Raw genomic sequence first — 8015 nt, 5'->3', positions numbered from 1 at the left:
TAGTAGTTTAATATTGATAGGTATGGTCATAGTTTGAAAGCTTTATTGAGCCAAGAATTTAACATGAAAGATTTGGGTCCTACGAAGAAGATTCATCGAGATAGAGACTCAAGACGATTATATTTATCTCAACGAGGCTATGTTGAGAAAGTGTTGGACAGGTTTGAGTTGAGCAAAATAAAGTCAATGAGCACTCCATTGGCAAATCATTTTAAGCTTTCTTCAGACGAGTGTCCTAAGACAGATACAAAAATCGAAGACATAACAAATGTTCCATATTCCAATACAGATGACTGCTTGATGTATGCAATGGTATGTACTCGCCCTGATTTGACTCATGTTTTTAGTCAAGTCCAGGAAGGCGATATTGAGAAACAGTCAAGTGGATTTTCAGGCATCTGAAGGGTACTATAGAACATGAAATTATTTTTGATAGTCAACGGAATGATCCTTCAGTTGTGGGGTACGTTGATTCAGACTATGCAGGTGATTTGGATAACATAAGGCCTACAACTGGGTATGTGTTTACTCATGGTGGAGGGCCTATATGTTGAAAATCAACAATTAAGTATATTGTGGCATTATGTACAACTAAAGTTGTGTACATGACAGTAACTGAAGATGCAAAAAAGTCTTATGGCTTGCTGGGCTAGTAAAGAAACTGGGCGTTAAGCAAGGTCTGTGTACATGACAGTAACTGAAGATACAAAAAAGTCTTATGGCTTGTTGGGCTAGTAAAGAAACTGGGCGTTAAGCAAGGTGGTTTGGGTCCTACGAAGAAGATTCATCGAGATAGAGACTCAAGACGATTATATTTATCTCAACGAGGCTATGTTGAGAAAGTGTTGGACAAGTTTGAGTTGAGCAAAATAAAGTCAATGAGCACTCCATTGGCAAATCATTTTAAGCTTTCTTCAGACGAGTGTCCTAAGACGTCCTAAGACATATAAAAATCGAAGACATGACAAATGTTCCATATTCCAATACAGATGACTGTTTGATGTATGCAATGGTATGTACTCGCCCTGATTTGACTCATGTTTTTAGTCAAGTCCAGGAAGGCGATATTGGGAAACAGTCAAGTGGATTTTCAGGCATCTGAAGGGTACTATAGAACATGAAATTATTTTTGATAGTCAACGGAATGATCCTTCAGTTGTGGGGTACGTTGATTCAGACTATGCAGGTGATTTGGATAACATAAGGCCTACAACTGGGTATGTGTTTACTCATGGTGGAGGGCCTATATGTTGAAAATCAACAATTAAGTATATTGTGGCATTATGTACAACTAAAGTTGTGTACATGACAGTAACTGAAGATGCAAAAAAGTCTTATGGCTTGCTGGGCTAGTAAAGAAACTGGGCGTTAAGCAAGGTGGAGTTCAGTTGCATTGTGACAGTCAAAGTATCATTTATTTGGCTAAGAACCATGTGTACCATGCGAGATCCAAGCATATTGATGTCAAATATCACAAGATCAGAGAGCTTCTTGTGAGATACTGTTGCAGAATGTTCATATTGCAGAATGCTCATACTGATGAAAATACAGCTGATACGCCAAGTCAGTAACTATCAACAAGTTCTTGCATTGCTTGGACTTGTTGAATGTTTGCAGTTGCTAAAAAATCATGATGACCCAACCCACTTAAGTGTGTAAGAAACTACATGAGAGAATTGTTTTTCAAGGATAATAATTTAGTATACATATACATCATATTTATTAATTATTCCATGTGTCACTAGGGACAAGATGAGAAAAAAGGTTTATTTATTATCATTATTATTATTATTATTATTATTTTTGTCCGCAAAGATGGCCTCGAAGGACTACATGCGCTACTTATTATGCGGAGAAAGGGTTCATCAAAATCATGTGCTCTAATAATTTACTCAGATATGAGCTCTTCATATTAATCATTGCTCACTTTCCAATGAAAGCAATGTTAAATTAATGAGGATCATGCATCGAGGGTACACCGCGCCATATAACAAAGGGTCTGTTTGGGCAGCTGCAACTTATTGAATAATCTGTTGATAAGCTGATTAAAAATAATTTGTTGATAAGCTGGGTGCGATGACTATTAGAAATTTTTAATTTTTGAAAAATCCAGACCGCTGTCAGAAAGCTGTCAACGCACCTAGATAGTTGCGGTGTGAAAACACTATTTTTAACGTTTTCAAAACTCATAAGTTGTCAAAATACAGTTTAACCAAACAGTCCATGTGCATTTTCAAAACGCCACCGCACCAAATAAACTGCATCAAACGGATCCAAAATCTAAATGTGGTTCGGCTATATTAATACAGAGCTAAGATTCATGAAAGCCGCAAATCTAGACCATTAGAAAAAAGTGTCATTTGTTTACATACCACGTAAATTCTTATCTATTTACATATCTAATATTTAAATTTTCATATCAACATTCATAACATTCAAATTCTTAACATTATATAAAAAAATATCTCCACTACTTACATTGTCATAATGAAATAAAGGTTTTCATGTATAACTTTATCACACCCAAATGTTATAAATATATAAACATAAAAATTTAAGCATTATGTAAATATGTAAGAGTTGTGTGGCATATTTTTTATATATATAAAAAAAAGACTTCAATATGTAAGTTATTCTTATGACCTTAGAAAAATTATGAATTTATGATGGTTATAGGTGTATATTCTAACATTAATTAGTATAGTTACTTATAATTAACTAATATTTTTACTTGTTCTATGAACTTAAAATTAAAGAAAGTTTTTTTCTTATTGGTTTGCATACATGGCGTACATTAGCGTTGTCAAAACGGTTTGTTTGCGAACAGATCACACTCAACTCTTTAAGAAACTCGTGTTTACTAAGTTAACAAGTAAAACACACACGAACTTTTTTTTTTTTGTGCTCGATATATAAACGAGCCGGAAAAAAATAAATATTTATTTGTTCATATTCGACTCATTTTTGTTTGAAATACTACTCATCAATTATATGATGATGAAGAAAATATTGGCCGGCTATGAAGAGTATTTTGAAGTATATGAAGGGTACAATTGATGTTGGCTTGATGTTTTAGAGACAGACATCTATTATAGATTTGTGTGCATGCTACATTGACTTAGATAATGCAGTTGATATGGATAGAAAGAGATCTACCACTTGTTATTTATTCACATTAACAGAAGGTCCAGTCAGTTAGAGACTAGTTCTTCAGTCTACTATTGTTTTATCTACTACAGGGGTTGAGTACATGGCATTCATGGAAGCGATATCAATGCAAGGCCTATTGGATGACTTGAGAGTTGATCAGGAGTCTCTAATGGTGTTTAGTAACAATCAAATACAATATTCTTGATCACAAATAGAGTTTATTATGCTCGTACCAAGCACATTGATGTGAGATACCACTTATTCCAGACTTGATTGATGACGACAAAATACCGTTGAAGAAGAGAGATACGAAGGCGAATTCAACGGACATGCTTACGAAGGTACTATCAGTCCAGAAGTTTACTTATTACAAATGTTTAGTGAACATTCGAGCTTGGGACTGATTGCACAGTCAGACATTTTGGAGAACTACCTGAGGCTTGATCCCTTCAGGAGGGGGGGTACACAAGCAACCATCTTAGTGCAGCTGAATTGGCATTTGAGGTTCATTTGATCATCTCTCATTTATCCGGAAGTAAGAGATGAGATGAAGATTATTGTATTTATGGTTTTTATTATAATTAGGGGTAATTTTAGCTTTTGGCTTTATTTACTTTTATGTCTCGGTCATTTGTAAAAGAGACTTGAGGCTTATGAGAGAATTATGATGAGATGTGTGAGTTGTAACTCCTAGCCTTTTTAATTCTCCCATCCAATGTTAGTGAAATCTTACTTTTCGTGGATATAGGTGAATCAACTTAACTTCAAATCATGTGAATCTTTTGTGTTTGATTGTTATGCAAATTTCTTCATTTCCACATTGTTTTCAAGTAAAATTTAGGTCCTAAATACAAAAATTCTTGTGCTTTAAGATAAAACATCCAACCATTAGATCAATTAAAAAGCATAAATTTCTATTACATATAATGGCATGGAATTGCATGTTCTTTATTTTTCATATAAAATTTAAATATAATAAAAAAATTATGAAATGCATGATAACATAATAAAACATTAAGAGACTTATATATAATCTATAAAAACAAGTTTATAAAAATAATTATTAGCACATGCCATCATCACAAAAATTAAATCAAGAAATCTGATGTTTTTTATGGAAGTCATAATTAAAATTTTGTTTTCTAATCTTATACACTTAAATTTTTTGCTCATTCAAATTCCTTAAAAAAAAAAAATTCCCAAGGCTTAGGAAAATTGTTACACGTGGCTGCAATTGAAGATGACAAAGAGATAATTTACATAAAGACATCACAATTTTATGCATTTATATATCTAACATTAAAAATTTAATATTTACATATATACTATTTTGATGTAATAAATTTATACATGAAAGATATATTTATATGAATGTTTAAATATAAATAAAAAAAACAAAAAAAATTACACTGTAATTATGTAAATGCCACTAAAATAAATTTAAATATATATCATTATGCAATCACACCTAATATTCTCTCATATCTTTAAAAATGGGTGTGATGTGGAAATCCACTGAGTTTTCAACTTCTGACGCAGGAATCAATGGCCTTTGGATTTCAATATAAGGCCTACAAATTAGCTTCATCATATCCCTTAAAAAATATAGAACTCAGGCATGGTTGGGTGACTTGCCCTCCACATATTTTATTGATTTTTATGGTTCCAACCGACCACTTGTAAGGTAGCAAAATATTTATTGAATTGTTTGAGGAAGATTTATTTATTTATCTCAAAAGAACTCAAGTTCAATCAAAATTAGCCCAATGGTGCAAAATCTCAGCCACTGCAAGACCAATCAAAAGAGATGAGTCATTCCCTATAAACATTGTAAAAAGGGCAGCATATATATATATATATATATATATATATAGTTTGGCATTCGGTGTGATAAAGTAGACAAATGTCAACATTGATCATATTTATTGCGACAAAGTACACAAATGTTATTGTGCATGTTTCAACCAATGGTGGAGGTAATCTTCTTAAGAAAGGGTAAGGGAAGGAAAAGAAGTTAAAAGATGTTATAGGCATACATATGTACTAATGATCTTCCTTGAAGCCAAGGATCACATTATAGATGAATAAGAGCCCCTTCAACAATTGAGAAAGAGAAGTGTTAGTTCAAAGACAATGCCAGCTTGATTATAAATGTTCAATATGGGATATGGGGTCATAAGAGAAGTTTGTTAATTTCACACAGTTTTATATTTGGCCTTTCACCAAGAGAAGACTTATTTTTTTATGATGTCATGGTCTCTAGATAATAACATTAAAAGCCTGATTGAGATGTGAGGTCGAGTAAATACCCCAGCAGCCATTGCTCTTGGGACAACAAATTTTGTCCATTGAAATTAGGTTCAATTTTTTTCACCTATCTTAACATGATAGATAAAGTTGATGCAAATACTATTAATGATCTTGATGCACCCCTTTGTAATTTTAGTAACAATAAGGTAATATGATACTGAATTTTAGTAGTTTATAAAATCCCATCCATTACTAGACAATGAGCTTTCCAGCTATCTAAAGCAAATATGATTTGACCAGTAAGTGATGTAAATGAAAAACTAAAATCTTAAATGAGAGAATAATTAAATCGATAAAGGTGATCTCTATTTGAGTGTATGAAAATTCCAAGAGATTACAAAGAGCTTGTGTGTTGTGTTTTCCTCAGTGAAACTTATTGTGCATTTTGAAAAATTGATGTAAAAATATGTAGCTTAATGAAAAGTCCTCATAATTTTCTTATGTTCAATAAAATTTGATCATTAGCTTTTCTGAATATAAGGATATCATTGGTATAAAGGAGATGAGACCTTGAAGGCCAAATTGTTATTCTAAAAAAAACTGAGAAAGTTTATCCATGGCAATGCACCAGAGAGAGAGAGAGAGAGAGAGAGAGAGAGAGAGAGAGAGGAAGGAAACCTTTTTCTAAGCTCAGTTTTGAAAGGGAAGAAGCCTTCTAAAGCTCTATCAATATAAATTGAATAAAAACCTTAATGATACAAATTTTGATCCAAACAATGAGGCAATAAAAAATTTTTCTTATTAAGAACCTTTATACTTGATAATCTCTAGACAAAAGCCTATTTTTTATTTCCAACTTAGCTCACAACTGACGTGAAGTGGAGCTATTCAAATGAAGAGAATTTCATTTGCTAGTATAATCTTATTTGTACCACTCCACCTTACAAATCCAGTTTGAACAAGATGCACAATCACGGTCATTACAATCTTAATTCTATTTGCTAAGATTTTTGCAAGATATTTTTAAAAGATATTGTATAGAGAAATTAGCATATAGTCATTAATGTTGTAAACATTTTTATTCTTGGGAATGAGAGCAATGGCAATAGCTTTAACACGTCTTCGAAGCTTTTAGTGAGAAAGAAGTGTTTGACTACTTCACATACCTATTTACCCAAATGTCCCAATAGATAAAAAGAAATTCAAAAGAAATCTATTACAACTTGGATTGCATTTTTAATTGTTTTGAAAATAATCTCTTTAATCTCTTCAGAAGTAACATGAGCACTCATTGATGGAAGGAGTTATAAGGGAATGGTGTTAAAAATAAAAAGAGCAATGTTTTGTTTTTCAATAATGATAGGAGAAAGAAAAAACTTTAAAGTGATCAATGGTTGCTTGATCAATCTCTACATGAGTATAGTAGTCCCCTAATTGAGTGCAAAGTTCCATGATGTGGTTTGAATTCATCATATTTCTTATTATAGAATAGAAGAAATGGAGATCATCCTCACCACCATAAAACCATTTAACTTTGGCTCTTTGAGATAGCAAAAAATATTAATGACATTGAGTTAAATGAGCCTTTTGCATGTGTGTATGACTTAAGAGTCTATTTGGCGGCCAATGGAATTATCATGAAGGATGTATTTTTCTTACTCTTGAATGAGCCTCTTAATACAATCATGAATAGTATCGATTGACTCCATCTTTGAAAACTCAAAGCAACTTTTAAAGTTTTTAGTGTATTGCAAAGAAAAACTACGGGATCTTCATGTTCTTGAGTGTTCTAGATATGAGAAGAAGCCTATTTAAATTCGAAATTTTTTACAAAAAAAAATAAAATAAATGAATATATAGTTTTTAGGTGTAAAGGCATTAATGAAAGTGATTAGAGGGCATTGATTTGAGCAACAAGGAGTAAGCATACAATAATACATAAAAGGAAATGATTCCAACTATGTTGCATTAATGAAAACGCTATGAAGTTTCATATTCATAGGATTCTCAGCTCTACCATTAGACCAAAAGAAGTGCAAACTAGTGAAAGGAAAGGTCCATTAGGCCAGCTTCAAAGATAGAATTATAAAAGTATATAAGCTTATGATCAACGATTGGATTGCCATTCACTTTTGAAGTTGGAATATGCAATAATTAAGGTCTCCCATAACAATCCATGGGCTAAAAATAGTGCTTCATATGTCACCAATATTCTAACATAATTTCTTGCACGCAAAATTAGAATTAATTGCATAAACCATAGTAATATAAACTAAGAAAAACCCCATTTAAAAAGTGCAATGAATGTATTGAGGAACCATCAAAGGTGGAGTAAATTGAGCTCCAGAGGTATTCCATTTAATCCAACTGCGGCCTGGGCTATACAAGACATTAAAGAATGTATCATTTAGTGTTGGATAAATGATAATATATTCAAGAAGCTATAAGAGGTCAAAATCAAGAGAGTATATATAAATCTTACAAAATTAAAAATTTTCAACTACCAATGGGGCCAACTTTGACATGGTACATCCCTTCCTTTCATTTTCATCAAAGTTTTCCTTTCAATAAGGCTAGGGGTGTAAACGAGCCGAACACGAGCGAGCCATGCTCAG

The sequence above is a fragment of the Phalaenopsis equestris genome, unplaced genomic scaffold (genome assembly GCF_001263595.1).
Source record: "Phalaenopsis equestris unplaced genomic scaffold, ASM126359v1 Scaffold000511, whole genome shotgun sequence".
Lineage (NCBI taxonomy): Eukaryota > Viridiplantae > Streptophyta > Magnoliopsida > Asparagales > Orchidaceae > Phalaenopsis > Phalaenopsis equestris.
The sequence above is the reverse complement of the archived record's forward strand: the minus strand, read 5'-3'. Positions refer to the sequence as shown.